The sequence below is a fragment of the Protopterus annectens genome, chromosome 2.part0 (assembly GCF_019279795.1).
Source record: "Protopterus annectens isolate FY-2018-M chromosome 2.part0, PAN1.0, whole genome shotgun sequence".
NCBI classification, from domain to species: Eukaryota; Metazoa; Chordata; order Ceratodontiformes; family Protopteridae; genus Protopterus; species Protopterus annectens.
The window spans coordinates 177560183-177579320 of NC_056728.1; positions in this window are offsets into that span (position 1 = coordinate 177560183).

Sequence of the window (19138 nt, forward strand, 5' to 3'; positions counted from 1 at the left end):
TAAGCTGGTTCTGTGTTGTCAATGCCCTGAAATAGAGTGGTAGTTGCTTTTGTTTTTCTGCTGTGAGAAATGCCATCTGATTTTAAGTGCCCAGTTCTGCACCCAAGAATGTTATCCTCTGGGATGGTAACAGCCTTGATTTTTTCATGTTGACTGTGTATCCCAGGGCTTGTAGCAGTTGTATAACCTTTTCCAAATCTTGTGTTAATTTGGTTTTGTCGTCCGCTTGTATCAGGCAGTCGTCCAGGTATGGATAAATCTGAATTCCCTGAAGCCTGCAATGAGCAATTACTGATGCCAGGCATTTCGTGAATACTCTGGGCGCAGTAGATAAGCCAAAGGGCAATGCTGAGAATTGATAATGCTCTGATCCTGCAAGAAATCTGAGGTATCTTCTGCAATCGGGTCGTATGGGGACATGCAGGTATGCCTCCTTGAGATCTAGAGTCACCAGCCAAGACTCCTTGCCCAGCATGGGAAGAAGTTGCTGTAGGGTCAGCATTTTGAATTTTGGAACAATGAGAAAAGTGTTCAGAGCGGACAGGTCGAGAATAGGCCTCCATTGGTTTTCTTTTCTTGGTACCAGGAAAAGTCTGAAGTAAAATCCTTGTCCTTGTTCCATTGGTGGTACCTTTTCTATAGCTCTCATTCTTAATAAGTGGTTGATTTGTCCTAGAGCGTTTGTTTTTTGGTTTGGTGGTAGGTTTGGCATTCCTCTCTTTTTTGGTAGAGTGTGGAAGTGAAACCTGTAGCCTTTGTCTATTATCTGTAAAATCCATTCGTCTCCTGTAATGTAATGCCAGTTTTCGGAAAATAAGGCTAAATTTCCGCCTAAGGGTGCTTCCAATTGTTCCCTGGTAGGCGATATCAGGGCCAAGTCATTGCGTCTGTCCTGTTGAAGTGGAAGTAGTTGGATCTGTGGCAGTACTTCTCTGGTTGTTAGGCTGCCACTGACGTCCCCTGTAGGCCCCTCTGGATTGACCTCTGCCTCTTGGGCGTCTATTTCGGCCTCTGTGCTCTGGAGGTGTCTGGAAAGGACCAAGTCTTCGTAGGCCAATTTCTGCTAAACCTCGGAGGTTGGACCTGTAAGAAATCCTTGACTGTTTGAACAGATTTTGCTTTTTCTTCCACCTTCTTTAGCACTTGCTGTGCAGGGGAACCAAATAAACTTTGTTTCTCCATGGGAGCATCTAGGAGCCTTGACTTGACATGGTCTGGTAAGGTTTGCTCTTTTAACCATGCATGTCTTCTGATCACGGTTCCAGTCATGGCTGACCTAAAGGAAGCCTCCAGTGCATCATAGCTGCATTTTAAAGAATGATTACTGACCTGCTGAGTGTTATGTACCAATTCCTGAAGGGACTTACGGTCTGTAGGTTCAGGAGAGGACAGTTTTTTATTTAGCTGGTCTAACAAGAATTCCTGATACTGGATCATGTGGAATTGACAGTTTAAGGCCCTAGCCGAAAGAGTAGCAGAAGTGTAAACTTTTTTACCCCATCTCTCTAATGCTCTAGATTCTCTTTCAGAGGGGAGGGGGTTGTTGGTAGAGGCAGCTGCTACAGCTTTGGGGCCCTGAGAAATGGTTTCAGGATCTGCAATAGGAGCCTTGTACAAGTGAAAGTGTGTGTCCGGGACCCTGTAATATCTGTCGGGTTTGGCAGGGGCCGGGGGAAGTGAGTCAGGAGCAGTACAGGCATCATTAAATGCATCATCCACAACTTAGTACTGGAGGAATGGCTAAAGACCTATGCTGTGGTAAATGTAAAAAGGTCCTAAGCCTTTTCCTTGAATCTGAGTAATCCTGGCCCTGCCATTGAAAATGCTCTCTCATAGCATGCAAGGTTTCCCCAAAAGAAAATTCCTCAGGAGGAGAGGCAGAAGGAATGGAGTCTTCTGCATCAGAATCCTCATATGGAGAATAAGGGCCTACTGGAGGATTTAAATTTTCCGACACATCCGAGGAGTAGTCAGTGGATACTGGATCGGAGGGCTCTGCTCTGGGCCTTTTCTCTGGAGGGGGTTGAGAGGCCCTGTCTGGGTGAGGTTGGGATCCCCTGATCAAGGAAATAAGATCCTCAGCCAGGCTAAGCATTTGGGAACTAGAAGTAGGCCTGAGTGGGGCTTTAGCAGGCAAGGCCTTAGAAGTTTTAGCAGCTTTAGCCCTGGAAAAAGCCTTGATGGACATAGATGCAGGGGGCCTAGCAGCTCCACGTGCAGGAGTAGATATGTCTAAAGGAATAGTATCTGATAAATCCTGGGTGCCTGCTACAGCAGGAGAAATCTCAGTAGCAGATTCAGCCATGCTGTGCGAGGCCTCGGCTGTCGGAGGTATGCTTTCGGCCGAAGGAAGAACTGAGGACTCTGTTTCAGCCGAAACCGAGTCACTCGCGGTAGGCTTAACCGTGGTTTCGGCCGAAACCGCGGACCGCGAGTGTCGGTCCTTTTCCTTACGATTTTTAGCTAGTTGTGAAGTCGGAGTCTCCGACGGCATTTTGTAAGCAAAAGCGGGCCAAAAACTCCTCCAAGAAACTCGGACCGACGTCTAAGTGTCAGTCGGTTGAAGGAAGCACAGGCTAGACAAGCTGATACGTCGTGGTCTGGGCCTAAGCAAGGAAGGCAGTAAGAGTGGAAATCCTTATGAGGTATTTGTTTCCCACAAGTTAAACAGTTATTTACTTTTTCTGACATCGGCTGAGGCAAGAAAGAGTCTCAACGGGTACTTAGCTTTTTTGAAGTCTTCGGTAGTAGTAATCTCTGGATCTGACCGACCGGCACTTGCCAACAGCTTCTGCTTCGGGCACCGCGCGGCAAGAAAGACTGAGGAAAATGGCGTCGGCTGATGCCTTTATACCCAATTCACAGCAGCTATGACGTCGGGTGAAGTGCGACATCAGCTGTGGCCAGACCCAGACATTGGAATCCGGCCGACCAAAGGGCTGCCTGAGGCAGGACAACCCATATGTTAGGACTGGAGATGCATCCTTGAAGGACATCCATCATTTACAACATCCGGGACAGGGGGTATAGCTAGAGGCCTGTGCTGAGGCAACTCTAAAAATTCTCCGAGTCTCTTTTTGGACTGAGGGTAGTCTTGGCATTCCCAGTGGAAATGCTCTCAAAGTATGCAAGGTTTCACTAAACGAAAAATCCTCTGGAGGGGAGGCATAGGGAATGGATTCCTCTGCATATGAATCCTCATAAGCTGATAAGGGCATGTCCTGATAATCAGAAGGGTCAGAGTCATTGGACTTCTGGTCTGTAGAAATGGAAGGAACTTCAATTCTTTGTCTCTTAGCAGGGGAAGGCTGGCTTCCCCTAAGTAGCATAATAATGTCTTCAGCCATTCTAAGCATTTGTTTTTGTGGCATGGGAGCTTGAGCATGCGCTTTGGTTGTTGGCTTTCTAGGCGTAGTGCGTACACTGGGCCTAAGAAACTTGGTAGTTTTAGCTAAAAACGAAGTTGCCGGTTTGATTCGAACATCAATAGGATGGAATACACTCCAAGAAGCCGGTGCCTGCACAGCAGCTCCAGACCCATCCAAGGTACAGACATCTGCTGGTTCCATAGTTGAAGCAGCATCTTGCGGCATACTGGACTCCAAATGGGTCTCAGAAGAGGCCTGCGAATCCACAGAAGCGGGCATCAGGGGCTGCAAAGATGCCTCACTGAGTACCGGCGGACTAGTGACTAGCTTAACGGAAGCATCGTCAGGCAGTTATGGACCTATGTGGTCTGTCTCTGTCTTTATCTTTATGTTTTTTCGGAAGACCGGTAGTCAGATGGCTTAACGAAGCCATTTCAGAATACGAAGGCCGGCAGCGAAAATTTAGCGACAAAAATAGCCAGACAACGAATGGTTCGGGCGCGACAGCGAGGGATGTCGTGGTCTGGGTCTAAACAGGTGACGCAGTAAGAATGAAAATCTCTGTGAGGTATTCGCTTTCCACAGGCAAGACAATTGTTAACTTTTTCTGACATCTGCTAGAGCAAGAAAAAAGGATCCCCAATGGGGGTACTTAGCTTTACAAGACTTCAGGATTATCAACTCGAAAATGAAAACTTCAGGTAGCGGCCAACTGGCACTTGCGAACTGCTTCTGCTTCGGGCTCCTCCTCGGCAAGAAAAACTGATGTAATGGCATCGGCTGCCTGTTTTATACCCCTGACAACCTGATGTCATGGAAGAAGTAACAGCATCCGATGCAGAAATACTAAGACTCTGGTATTCGGGCCAACTGAGGGCTACCTGCAGGCAGATAACCCAAGTGTGATGACTGTAACAGTGAAACACGAAGAGCATTATTGGATACAGAGATTCAATTTACTCAATACAAGTGGAATTGCTGAAAAGTCTTCAAAAATATGGTATACAGCATTCCTGCATGTAGGCATACGCCTTAGATAGGTTTAATGCTTACTTATCCTAATAACGAGAAATACAAAACTGCAGTACTTATAGAAAAATTCAGTAGTTATCATCCCAGAAAGAAACTGGCATTTCTGGCTTTTTTTTAAAGCACAAAGTCCTACAGAGATTAGAGATGCTTACGTTACTGAAATGAGGGACAGAACCAGAGACTGAATTTGCTGACCTGCATAATTGTTTCACAAGTGACAAAAATCCTTTGTGGTAAAAAAAAAAAAAAAGATGAACCAAGAGGCAGTCAATTAAGTGAAAAGTACAGTTTTGTACCTACCATAAATGTAGATGTCCGATAGATATGCAACTGCAGTCATAACATATGGGTTGTCCTGCCTCAGGCAGCCCTTGGTCGGCTGGATTCCAAAGTCTGGGTCCGACGTCGGCTGATGTCGCATTTCTCTCCGACGTCAGTGCGGCTGGAGTATATAAGCATCAGCTGACACCATTTTCTTCAGTGTTTCTTGCCCCAGATGCCAGGTGCCCTCCAAGGAAGGCTGTAATCAAATTGGAAGACAAAAACAGGATTCCAGACAAATAAGTAAGCAATAAACAGATACACCATAACAGATATCCCCAGCTAAGAGAAAACAGGGATAGGAGTGGACCCAAGGCATAGAGGGGTATGGAGGGAGGGAAAATCCGACTGCAGTTGCACATCTATCGGACATCTACATTTATGGTAGGTACAAAACTGTACTATGTCCTTCAAGAATGCAACTGCAGTCATAACATATGGGTTGAATAATTACAGCTTAGCTGGGGAGGAGGAATGCTCTAGGAAAGAGATGGCGTGGCAATCAATCCCTGCAGGGCTGCCGAAGCAAAGCCTCCTCTGGATCTAGAGTATAAAGGGAGATTGTAGTGTTTGGAGAATGTATGCACGGAGCTCCATGTAGCAGCTTCTAGAATGTCTTTTGTAGGCACCCCTCTTAAGAATGCTGTAGAGGTGGCTGTAGCTCTGGTGGAGTGTGGTCTGACATTGGCTGGAACATTCTTCCCATGGAAGGAATAACAGAATCTGATGCAATGTCCAATCCATTTTGAAATTGTCTGTTTGGAAATTGCTTTTCCTTGTACTCCAGGGGCGTAAGCTACAAAAAGCTGATCAGACTTCCTACTGGTCTTGGTTCTGTCCAGGTAGTAGCGAAGTTGTCTGTGAATGTCCAAGGTATGCAACAGTCTTTCCCCCTTTGTTCTCAGGATTGGGGAAGAAAGTAGGCAGGTGAATAGCTTGATTTAAAGAAACCCTGGATACCACCTTTGGCATAAAGGTAGGGTTAGTTCTTAAGGAGACCCTGTCTCTGTGGAAGATTATGAACGGTGGTATTGCCATTAGGGCCTGTAGTTCCGAAACCCTTCTTGCTGAGGTGATTGCCAACAGGAAAGCTGTCTTCCATGAGAGAAATTGCAAGTCCACTGAAGCTGCTGGCTCAAAGGGAGGTAGAGTCAGTTTTTCTAGGACAAAGTGGAGGTCCCAAGCTGGCACTGGAGCCTTTCTTGGTGGCTTAATGTTCTTGATTCCCCTGAGGAATTGTCTTAAAGGATGTGAAAACACAGGTGGATCAGTGTTATATCTAGCTGAATCAGCTGAAGCATGTATCTTTATGGAAGAATAGGAGAGTCCATTCTGTAGCATATCTGCCAAATATTCCAGGATGAGTGGGATGTTCAATAATGATGCATCATGTCCCTTGCTGGTATTCCAAATGCTGAATCTCTTCCATTTTGCTAAGTAAACCTTTCTGGTGGATGGTCTTCGAGCTTCTGTTAATATCCGCTGAACTTCCTTGGAGAGAGATAGATTGAGGTTAACCATGGAATCTCCCAGGCTAACTGCGTCTGAAGGTTTGGATGCAGAGTTTTGAAGTTGTGTTGAGTCAAAAGTAGGGACCATTGGGGAAGGGCCCACTTTTTGTTGTGACATATGCTCCGTAGTAGAGGATACCAGTGTTGTCTCGGCCAGTCTGGGGCTATTAGGATCCCCTTGGGCCTCTCTGCTTTGATCTTTAGCAATACTGTGGTCATCAGTGGCAGGGGTGGAAATGCATAGATTTTTAGGGAGTTCCAGTTGAATGAGAGAGCATCTATTTTCCAAGCTTGTGGATGATATGTCCTTGAACAGAAGTTTTGTAGATGATGGTTGAGGTGGGAGGCAAATAGGTCTACTTCTGGCCTGCCCCATGTCGATGTGAGTTGTGTGAAGATTTTCGGATGTAACCTCCACTCGTGTGGATATATGAAATTCCTGCTTAGGCTGTCCGCCAGCACATTGTCTTTGCCTGGAACAAACTGGGATTGCAAGTGTATGTTTAGGCTCAGTGATTTTTCCCAAAGATTCATTGTCAGTCTGCAAAGGGGGGTAAGAATGGGTGCCCCCTTGCTTGTTTATGTACCACATCACAGTGGTGTTGTCTGTCCGTATCAGTAGATGGCCTTGCTGAAGATGTTGTCGAAAGGCCAGGATGGCATGCATTACTGCCAGCATTTCCTTTTAGTTTATATGCAGATGTGTTTCCTTTGGAGACCATTGTCCTTGTATACATCTGCCCTACATGTGCGCCCCCCATCCAAGGTCTGAGGTGTCTGTGGTCATGGTCTGTGTTATCTGAGATTTTTTGAATGACATACTTGTGTTTGCCTGGCTTACCGAGGCCCACCACAAGAATTCCTTTTGTAGACAAGGAATGAGCAGTATAGTTGTCTCTAGGTTGTTGCTGTGCTGAGACCATAGGCTTTTTAGGTACCATTGAAGCTTTCTCATATGTAGTCTTGCTAATGGGACCAGGAGAATGCAGGATGCCATGTAACCCAGGGCCTATAGGAATTTCCTTGCAGTCATCTGGGTGAGTTTTGCCAAACCTTTGAAATAATGAGTTAACTTCTCTTGCTTGTCTTCTGTCAGGTAAGCCATTTGAGAGGCTGTGTCTAGATTGGCTCCTAAGAAGGTTATTTGCTGGGATGGCTGAAGTCTTGACTTTTGGAAGTTGACTGTGTATCCCAGAGCCTGTAGCAATTGTATGACATAGTTCAAATTTTTTGTCAAAATCAATTTGTCGTCCGCTTGTATGAGGCAGTCGCCCAGGTAATGGGTAAATCTGGATCCCGTGGAGCCTGCAATGAGCAATTACTGAAGCCAGGCATTTTGTGAATACTCTGGGCGCAGTAGATAAGCCAAATGGCAATGCTGAGAATTGATAATGCTCTGGCCCTGCAAGAAATCTGAGGTATCTTCTGCAGCTGTGTCTGATAGGGACATGCAGGTATGCCTCTTTGAGGTCCAGAGTAATCAGCCAAGACCCCTTGCCCAGCATGGGAAGGAGTTGCTGTAGAGTCAGCATTTTGAACTTTGGTACTATGAGAACGGTGTTTAATGCGGACAAATCCAGTATTGGTCTCCACTGAGTTTCTTTTCTTGGAACAAGGAACAGTCTTGAGTAGAACCCCTGGCCTTGTTCTTGTTGTGGAACTCTTTCTATTGCTTTGATCTGAGCAAGCAGAGAAATTTGCTTGATAGCGTCTGCCCTCTGGTTCTGTGGTAGGTTTGGCATGCCTTGTTTTCTTGGTAAGGTATGAAAGTGGAACCTGTAACCTTGATCTATAATGTCCAAAATCCATTTGTCTTTTGTCAATTTGTGCCAATTGTCTGAAAACAGAGATACTTTTCCGCCCAAGGGAGCTTCTTTTTGCTCCTTGGTCAGCGGAAGTAGAGGAAAGTCATTGAGATTGTCCCTGTGGGGCAAGGGAGACCCCTGTGTCACTTCTTTGGTTTGCTGGTTGCCATTGCCGTCCCCTGTAGGAACCTCTGTATTGTCCTCTTCCTCGGCCACGCCTGTTTTTACCCCTTTGAAATCTTTCAGGATTCGGAAAAGACCAGTTTTTAGAAGGCCAGTTCCTGCTGAATCTGGGTGGCTGAACCTGGAGGAAATCTTTGACCGTCTGAACTGATTTTGCTTTTTCCTCGATGGACTTTAACACATCTTTAGCATTAGCACCAAAAAGCTTGTTCTTTTCCAAGGGTGCATCACGAAGTTTTGCCTTAACATGATCTGGTAGAGGTTCTTTTAACTATGCATGTCTACGAATGACCGCCCCTGTCATAGCTGCCCTACATGAAGCTTCCAGTGCATCATATCCACACTGCAGGAAGTGATTGCTGACTTGCTAAGAATTATGTACAGCTTCCTGCAAAGACTTCCTGTCTAAAGGTTCAGGAGAGGCCAATGTTTTCTGTAAATCATCTAACAGGAAATCCTGATATTGAAACATATGAAAGAGGCAATTCAAAGCTCTCATAGATAAAGTAGTGGAGGTGTAGACCTTTTTCCCCCATCTCTCTAATGACCTAGCTTACCTGTTGGAAGGGCAAAGGGTTTTTGGAGGTGGATGCTGAAACCCCTTTAGGTCCCTGAGAAATAGTTTCTAAATCAACAGCATGGGCCCTAAAGAAATGAGAATGTGTTTCTGGGACCCTATAATATCTGTCTGGCTTGGCTGGAGCAGGAGGAAGAGTATCCGGGGTAACACTGGAATCAGAGTATAGGTCATCCAAAACATTAAGCACAGGAGGTATAGCCAGGGGCCTGTGTTGGGGCTTTTTAAGGAAGGTTCGAAGGCGCTTTCTGGAATCAGAATATTTCTGGCCTTGCCACTTAAAATGTTCCCTCATGGTATGCAGAACTTCCCCAAAAGAAATGTCCTCAGGAGGGGAGGCCGAGGGGATGGAGTCCTCATAGGTCTGGAAGAGCTCTTCCTGGCCATCGGAGTGAACAGAGTCCTCAGAATCTTCACCTGAAGGGATAGGATCAGAGGGTTCAACCCGGGGCCTCTTATCAGGAGGAGGTTGGGATCCTCTCTCAGGATGGGCCTGTGAACCTCTAATCATAGAAATTAAGTCTGCGGCCATGGTCATGATTTGTGTTTCAGGAGTAGGCTGAGGTAAGGCTTTAACAGTAAGGTGCTTGGTCTTGCTGGCTGCCTTAGCACGTGTATAGGCCTTAATAGACATGGCCATAGGAGGCCTAGCAGCTCCACGTGCAGGAGTGACCTTATCTACAGCAATGGTCTCGGGCATTTCCTCGGTTTCAGTATCCGGAGGAAAATCTATAACTGGCGTTGGTGTGGCCTCCGGTATCGGAAGTGCGGTGTCTTCGGTTCGGGGCGGTGAAAAAACCATCTCAGGTGGAACCGGAGCACTCGCGGTAGGTTTTGGCGTGGAGTCGGTGGAAGACGCGGGCCGAGGATGTCGGTCCCGGTCTTTTCGTTTCTTAGGAGTCTGCGATGTCGGAAGTTCCGACGGCATTGTATAAGCAAATTTATCGCCGAAAAAGTCTTCAGCAAACTCCGCCCGGCGCCTGAGTGCGCTTGTTGAAGCAAGCACAGGCGACACAGGCCGAGACGTCGTGGTGTGGGCCAAGGCAAGGAAGACAGTAAGAGTGGAAATCCTTATGAGGTATTTGTTTACCACAAGACAGACAATTATTAACTTTTTCAGTAATTTCTGACATCGGTTGAGGCAAGAAAAGGTCCCCAATGGGGTACTTAGCTTTTTTGATGACTTCGGATCGAAGAATACAGGAGCTGACCGGCACTTGCGAACTGCTTCTGCTTCGGGCACCGCGCGGCAAGAAAGACTGAAGAAAATGGCGTCGGCTGATGCTTATATACTCCAGCCGCACTGACGTCAGAGAGAAATGCGACATCAGCCGACGGACCCAGACTTTGGAATCCGGCCGACCGAGGGCTGCCTGAGGCAGGACAACCCATATGTTATGACTGCAGTTGCATTCTTGAAGGACATCAACCAGAGTTGTGGATGTTGTACATGGCAAATTAATTTACCAGCACAAAGTTTTCAAAAAAAAAATAATCCAGGAAATTATTTGCAAAATAAAATGATAGCCAACTAATACAGCAAGAATGAGAAATAGACACACAATGTATTGTAAAAGTAAACATGGAAGACAAAGCCATATAAAGATCCAATATGCACTGCTTGCATCTTAAATCAAGACTGCAATAGGTGTGGTTGAAAGCATGACAGCAAATCTTACCTTGCATTTAATCAATCCTGCAGAATGTGTGCTAGCAAAATAAATGATAGTCAACTAATACAGCAAGAATGAGAAATAAAGACATGATGTATTGTAAAAGTAAACACGGGTAAAGAAAATGCTGAAAAGAAATCAACACAAAATGTTACTATGGGAACTGAAGACTACCAGTCTTTACTGAGAGGCATGTCCCTGAAGCTGAAGTTGACAGTAAAGCAGTTGAATAAAGAAGCTATGTAGTTAGCGGGGAAGATGGAACGCTATACAAAAGAAACTGTAGAACTTTACTTTGTCCAATACATGCATAACAAAGGCAAAATTACAGGAAAGTTAGAAGTCCTGGTGCATGAAAATAGACAGTGAAAACAGAAAATCAAGAGCTAGAGAGAGGGACTCATGAAGCTGCCCCCAAAATAAACTTAGTGCAGCAGGAATGACCCAAAAGCATGATTAGATGTCCAGTGCGAACAGTCCTGTTAAATATTCCAGATATGGCTGGCCACTGAAGAAACCATACTGACAGACTGTTGGAGTTAAAATTTTAAGGAGCAAAAACTTTCAGATTTTGAAACGTGTGGAGGAAAAAAAGTTTAAGATTAATGTGACTTGACCACGACACATGCCTAGTTTAGAGATGAATTTAATTTTTTTTATGATAAATGGAATGGAAAGTATGCCAACTCAGATATATAAAGAACAGATAAATTTATCCAACTTAAAAACATTACTGCACATGGATATACAGCTTTGAGTCAAAAGCTAATGGAAAACGTATGGTCCTACTCACGTTTCAGTAACTACAGCTAATGCCCGACCCGCCAGCCTACTTTTATACCAATAGTAAGGACTGCAGCAATGGGGAACGAAGAACATCAGGCACTCAATGCTATTACATCAGTTTTTCTTGCCCCCAAATAGGGAGCTAGTATATGGTGGGGAACACCACCAGTAAAAAGTAAATACCAATGCCATTAGGAATAGCCATAGAGAGGAGAGGTAGATAGACAGAGAAAACCAGGGGGCTGGAGGGAGGGAAACCAGGACTGCAACAGTGAATACACTCAAACATCTACATTTATGGTAAGTGTACACAACTGTACTATGTCCTTAGTGTTTCACTGTTGCAGTCATCACACTTGGGTTGATTCCCAAAGCTGAGGAAGGGTGGAGGCAGTCACAAAATGTTAGGGCTGGCTAGTAGGCCTTGCAAGACTGCTCTAGCAAATCCAGCCCTGGATTTGGAAAATATAGGTAAGTGGTAGTGTTTGAAGGTGTGTATAGAACTCCAGGTAGCAGCTTCCAAAATGTACCTGGTAGGGACTCCCTTGAGAAATGCTGTAGAGGTAGAAGTAGCCCTAGTGGAATGTGTTCCGACTCCCTGAGGGGTTAGTTTTCCATGGTGCTTGTAGCAGAGATAGATGCAGTGTGCTATCCACTTGGAAATGGTTTGTTTTGAAATGGCCTTACCCTCTGCCTCTGAAGTAAAGCTGACTAGCAGCTGGTCAGACTTTCTGAAAGGCTTAGTTCTATCAAGGTAGAACCTGAGCTGTCTGTGCACGTCCAAAGAGTGCAGGATCCTTTCCCCTTTATTCTGAGGGTTAGGGAAGAAGGTTGGTAAGTGGATGGATTGGTTTAGAGCCACACTGGACACCAACTTAGGCATAAAGGATGGGCTAGTCACGAGGGAAAAACTGTCATGGAAAATAATGAAGGGTTCCACCGCCATTAGTGCCTGCAACTCAAACACTCTTCTAGCTGAAGTTATGGCTAAAAGTAAGGCTGTTTTCCAAGAGAAGAATTTTAATTCTGCTGAAGCAGCAGGTTCAAAAGGGGGAAGAGTGAGCTTTTCCAGTACAAAGTTAAGGTCCCAGGCAGGGGTGGGTGCCCTCCTTGGGGGGGTCTTAAGTTGTTAGCCCCTCACAGAAACCGTTTGATGAGAGGGTGAGAAAATAGAGGTGGCTCAGTATTATAATGAGCCGAGGTGGCAGAGATATGAATCTTAATGGAGAAGGATAGGACTCTGTGTAGTAGCTCTGCTAGGTAATCCAGGATTAGAGGCAAGGAGGGCACTGCTATGTCCTTTCCTTTAGACAGAGTCCAAGAACAACATATCTTTCCCACTTTTAAGCATAGGGCTGCCTAGTACTAGGTCTTCTCGCTTCAATAATGACAACCAGCACCTGTTTGCTGAGGGTTGCTGGTGGGGTATTCAAGGGATAAGCCAGACTGCATGGTTTAGGGTTTGCAATTGTGGATGCAAAATCTGTCCCTCCTGCTGAGACAGCAGGGTAGGAGTTTGGTGTAGGTGCCAGGGTGGCACCATTGTCGGGCTGTGCAGAAGTGGGTACCAGTGCTGGTGTGGCCAGTCCGGGGCAATCAGAATTGCCCTTGGCCTGTCTTGTTTTATCTTGAGTAATACTCGAGAGAAGGGGCAGAGGGGGAAAGGCATAGATTGAAAGGTTTTCCCATTGAAAGGATAGGGCATCCACCTTCCAGGCCCTGCTGTGAGGGTTCCTGTTGCAGTATTTGCTTAACTGGTGGTTCTGGGGGAGGCAAAGAGATCCACCTATGGTGTCCCCCACCACTGGATCAGAAGGTTGAAGGTGTTGGACTCCAATTTCCACTCGTGTAAGTCTAAGAGATTTCTGCCTGTCGTCTGCCAGTGAATTTTGTTTGCCTGGCAGGAATTGAGCTTGTAAATGGACTTGGTTGTTCAAGGCTGTGTTCCACAGGACCATGGCTAACCTGCAGAGTGGGTAAGAATGGGTTCCCCCCTGCTTGTTAATGTACCACATAACTGTGGTGTTGTCTGTTTTTATTAGCAGTTGTCCTGGAAGGATTAGGTATTTGATCTGGGAAATCTGGCCTAGTACTAATCTATGAACATATGAACCTATGAAAGATGTCAGAGCATTCTGTACAGCTATCATCTCTTTTTGATTGATGTGCAGGAGAATCTGCCTTGGGCTCCAGTGGCCCTGAATGCATGTGAGCCCCCCATGCATAGTCTGATGCATCTGTTGTCAGGGTTTGGCGGCGTGGGGTTGAGTGAAATGCAGTCCCTTGTTGTGGTTGCATGCTTCTGCCCACCAGAGGAACTCTGTCCTTAGACAAGGTATGAGGGGAATGACTGTTTCCAGGTCCTGAGACTGCAGTCTTACATATGGAATTAGTAGAATACATGAGGCCATGAACCCTAGGGCTTGCAAATAGCTGGGTTCTGGTGGCCATTTGTTTGAAGTAATCTGTCAGACCCATTTTTCTGAAGTGAGAAATGCATCTGGGAAGTTGTGTCCAAGCTTGCTTGCAGGAATACAATTTTTTTGACTGGGTACCAGTTGAGATTTCTTTTCATTGATGGTGTACCTCAGTGAAGTGAGAAGGCTTTTTACAAAGGCCAGGTGCTGAAGCAGCATTTCCTGACTGTCCATCTGAATCAGGCAGTCGTCCAAGTATGGGTAAATTTGGATATTTATCTGCATACAGTATGCAATGGCTGGAGCCAGGCATTTTGTAAATACTTTGGGCGCAGTACATAAGCCAAAGGGAAGTGCAGAGAACTGATAGTGCATAGATCCTACCCTGAAACGTAGATATTTCCTGCATGACTTCCCTTATGGGGATGTGCAGATAAGCTTCTTTTAAGTCTAGAGTGACTAACCAGGAATCCTTGGCTAGCATAGGGAAAAAGCTGTTGCAGGGTAAGCATCTTGAATTTTGGGACCACCGGAAAGGTGTTGAGAATTGAAAGATCCAGGATTGGGTGCCAAGAGTCCTCTTCTGGGCACCAAGAATAGTCTGGAGTAGAAACCATGACCCCTTTGTTCTACTGGAACAGGTTGAATAGCTCTGACATTGAGCAGGGAAAGTACTTTTTGGCCTCTGCCCACTGGTTTGGAGGAAGGTGTGGAAACCCTCTTGGGGTTGGCAGTGAATGGAAGTAGCATTTGTACCCCTGGGATACAATGTTGAGGACCCATCAGTCCTGAGTGATGGACATCGCTTTTTGCATGAAGGGCAAGTTTTCCTCCTAGGGGCACAAGCAATTGGGCAGGGCTGGGAAGAAGAATTCAGAAGTCATTGTGAACTTTTTCCATAGGGGGGCTGCTTACCACTCCCTGTTTTTGGGATGCGGGCACTCCATTGCTTAGATCTCTGCATACCTTGAAACTGTAGTTTGGGTAGCCTGTGTCCCCTGGGTCTTGTCTGGCAAAACCTGGAAGGCGCTGGAAAGGACCAGTGTTTTTAAGGGCAATGCCTACTGAATCTAGGTGGTTGCATTTGTAAGAATTCTTTAACAGTTTGCATAGATTTAGCTTTTTCTTCCATTTTTAAGAACTTCTGCTGCTTTGGTGCCAAACAAACAGTCCTTATTTAAAGGAGCGTCTAGTAATTTTGATTTGATATGATCTGGCAAGGTTTGCTCCTTCAGCCAAGCATGTCTTCTCAGTACAGAACCAGTGACTGCAGCCCTGCAAGATGCTTCTAAGGCATCAAAGCCATACCGCAAAGTATGCTTACTAAGGTTTGCAGAATGCATTAGCTCTTGTAAATCTATTTTCTGCACAATCTGGAAATACCATTTTTTGTTTAATTAGTTCCATAATATGTTGCTGGCACTTCAGCATGTGAAACTGGTAATTTAATGCCTTGATAGCAAGATTTGTAGAGGCATATACCTTCTTACCCCATCTGTCTAAAGCTCTGGAATACCTGCCCGAAGGGGTAGGATTTTTGGCTGTAGTAGCTTTAATACCTTTAGGTCCCTGGGAAATGATCTCTGGATCAGCAGTAGGATTCTTGAAAAGAAACTTATGGAAATCAGGTACTCTGTAGTACCTGTCAGGTTTCCTAGCGGGTGAGGGGTAATGTGTCTGGAGTAAGACTGGATTCCATAAAACCATCATTTACAACATCCAGGACAGGGGGTATAGCTAGAGGCCTGTGCTGAGGCAACTCTAAAAATTCTCCGAGTCTCTTTTTGGACTGAGGGTAGTCTTGGCATTCCCAGTGGAAATGCTCTCAAAGTATGCAAGGTTTCACTAAACGAAAAATCCTCTGGAGGGGAGGCATAGGGAATGGATTCCTCTGCATATGAATCCTCATAAACTGATAAGGGCATGTCCTGATAATCAGAAGGGTCAGAGTCATTGGACTTCTGGTCTGTAGAAATGGAAGGAACTTCAATTCTTTGTCTCTTAACAGGGGAAGGCTGGCTTCCCCTAAGTAGCATAATAATGTCTTCAGCCATTCTAAGCATTTGTTTTTGTGGCATGGGAGCTTGAGCATGCGCTTTGGTTGTTGGCTTTCTAGGTGTAGTGCGTACTCTGGGCCTAAGAAACTCGGTAGTTTTAGCTAAAAACTAAGTTGCCGGTTTGATTCGAACATCAATAGGATGGAATACACTCTTAGAAGCCGGTGCCTGCACAGCAGCTCCAGACCCATCCAAGGTACAGACATCTGCTGGTTCCATAGTTGAAGCAGCATCTCGCGGCATACTGGACTCCAAATGGGTCTCAGAAGAGGCCTGCGAATCCACAGAAGCGGGCATCAGGGGCTGCAAAGATGCCTCACTGAGTACCGGCGGACTAGCGACTAGCATAACGGAAGCATCGTCAGGCAGTTATGGACCTATGTGGTCTGTCTCTGTCTTTATCTTTACGTTTTTTTCGGAAGACCGGTAGTCAGATGGCTTAACGAAGCCATTTCAGAATACGAAGAATGGCAGTGAAAGAATTTAGCGACAAAAATAGCCAGACAACGAATGGTTCAGGCGCGACAGCGAGGGATGCCGTGGTCTGGGTCTAAACAGGTGACGCAGTAAGAATGAAAATCTCTGTGAGGTATTTGCTTTCCACAGGCAAGACAATTGTTAACTTTTTCTGACATCTGCTAGAGCAAGAAAAAAGGATCCCCAATGGGGGTACTTAGCTTTACAAGACTTCAGGATTATCAACTCGAAAACGAAAATTTCAGGTAGCGGCCGACTGGCACTTGCGAACTGCTTCTGCTTTGGGCTCCTCCTCGGCAAGAAAAACTGATGTAATGGCATCAGCTGCCTGTTTTATACCCCTGACAACCTGATGTCATGGAAGAAGTAACAGCATCCGATGCAGAAATACTAAGACTCTGGTATTCGGGCCAACTGAGGGCTACCTGCAGGCAGATAACCCAAGTGTGATGACTGCAACAGTGAAACACGAAGAGCATTATTGGATACAGAGATTCAATTTACTCAATACAAGTGGAATTGCTGAAAAGTCTTCAAAAATATGGTATACAGCATTCCTGCATGTAGGCATACGCCATAGATGGGTTTAATGCTTACTTATCCTAACAACGAGAAATACAAAACTGCAGTACTTATAGAAAAATTCAGTAGTTATCATCCCAAAAAGAAACTGGCATTTTTGGCTTTTTTTTTAAGCACAAAGTCCTACAGAGATTAGAGATGCTTACGTTACTGAAATGAGGGACAGAACCAGAGACTGAATTTGCTGACCTGCATAATTGTTTCACAAGTGACAAAAATCCTTTGTGGTAAAAAAAAAAATGATGAACCAAGAAGCAGTCAATTAAGTGAAACAACCAGAGTTGTGGATGTTGTACATGGCAAATTAATTTACCAGCACAAAGTTTTCAAAAAAAAAATAATCCAGGAAATTATTTGCAAAATAAAATGATAGTCAACTAATACAGCAAGAATGAGAAATACACACACAATGTATTGTAAAAGTAAACATGGAAGACAAAGCCATATAAAGATGCAATATGCACTGCTTGCATCTTAATTCAAGTCTGCAATAGGTGTGGTTGAAAGCATGACAGCAAGTGTTACCTTGCATTTAATCAATCCTGCAGAATGTGTGCTAGCAAAATAAATGATAGTCAACTAATACAGCAAGAATGAGAAATAAAGACATGATGTATTGTAAAAGTAAACACGGGTAAAGAAAATGCTGAAAAGAAATCAACACAAAATGTTACTATGGGAACTGAAGACTACCAGTCTTTACTGAGAGGCATGTCCCTGAAGCTGAAGTTGACAGTAAAGCAGTTGAATAAAGAAGCTATGTAGTTAGCGGGGAAGATGGAACGCTATACAAAAGAAACTGTAGAACTTTACTTTGTCCAATACATGCATAACAAAGGCAAAATTACAGGAAAGTTAAAAGTCCTGGTGCATGAAAATAGACAGTGAAAACAGAAAATCAAGAGCTAGAGAGAGAGACTCATGAAGCGGCCCCCAAAATAAACTTAGTGCAGCAGGAATGACCCAAAAGCATGATTAGATGTCCAGTGCGAACAGTCCTGTTAAATATTCCAGATATGGCTGGCCACTGAAGAAACCATACTGACACAGACTGTTGGAGTTAAAATTTTAAGGAGCAAAAACTTTCAGATTTTGAAACGTGGAGGAAAAAAAGTTTAAGATTAATGTGACTTGACCACGACACATGCCTAGTTTAGAGATGAATTTAATTTTTTATGATAAATGGAATGGAAAGTATGCCAACTCAGATATATAAAGAACAGATAAATTTATCCAACTTAAAAACATTACTGCACATGGATATACAGCTTTGAGTCGAAAAAGCTAGCTATGTCACAGTTACTCCCCCATATTCTATTGGAATGATGAGCTCAGAGATTACACTTACCTGCTGCATCTGTTTGTCATTTTTTAAGCCCTGGCACAGCATTAGTACTAGTGGAAATCTAATGTCAGTCACAATCTTCAGTGTTTGTCTACCTCATTCATTGCCCTAGGATGCCAGTTAAATGAATGGACTAGTAAGAGACCACCAGACGGTCAAGTAAGGGGGCAGCCAAAAAAACAAAGGCAGGAGAAGTACTATGGTGACAGCTAGAATTTAATTCAGCAATACACAACTGCAAGCGTACATCACCAGTTCTTGAACACACCTGTGCTAGGTTACAACCACATGCATTCTCAAATTAGTTCAACATATACAAAAGTCTATAAAGATCAATTATCAACCACCTTTATCAAGTTACAATGCAACTGATTTGCATGGCTGTTCCCACCTTGCCAGTACCCACTCGCAGGCCTTGCTTCTCTTTTCAAGGAAGACCATGCCAGTTACACCAAGGGTGAATATAAGAATACGCATGCAGTGGTCCATCTCTGTTTTAACTTCAGTGTGTCACACAATGGGGCTCTTGTTTATATCTACAGAAAAGAATACTGAAAAAAGTTTATGAAGACAACAGCTGGATGATTCTCAGCACAGTAAACAAGTTAAGCAGGTTACTTCAGTTAACAGAAAAGTGTTTTGTTTCACAGGGGCATTTTAGCGGAGACTGTACTACACATTATACAAAAGACTCAAGAGTGCAGAACTGCTTGAACAAAGCCTTTATACTGTCTGCCCTGCAATGTACAGAGGAAGCTCTCATTCCAGGTAGTCACCAATACAGCCAATTTCTATTGGTGTTTAAATGTGAAAATTCATATAATGCTGACGTGTCATCTGGCACAGACTACTACTGTTTAACATTCAAGTGATTCCTTAATGTTAAAGTTGCTTACCTTTTTAAGATAACCATATATACATTTACAGAGAGAATAAAAAAATTATAAATTAATAGGTTAAAAATTTATTACAAAAACTACACATCAGTACCACAATCAGTCCAG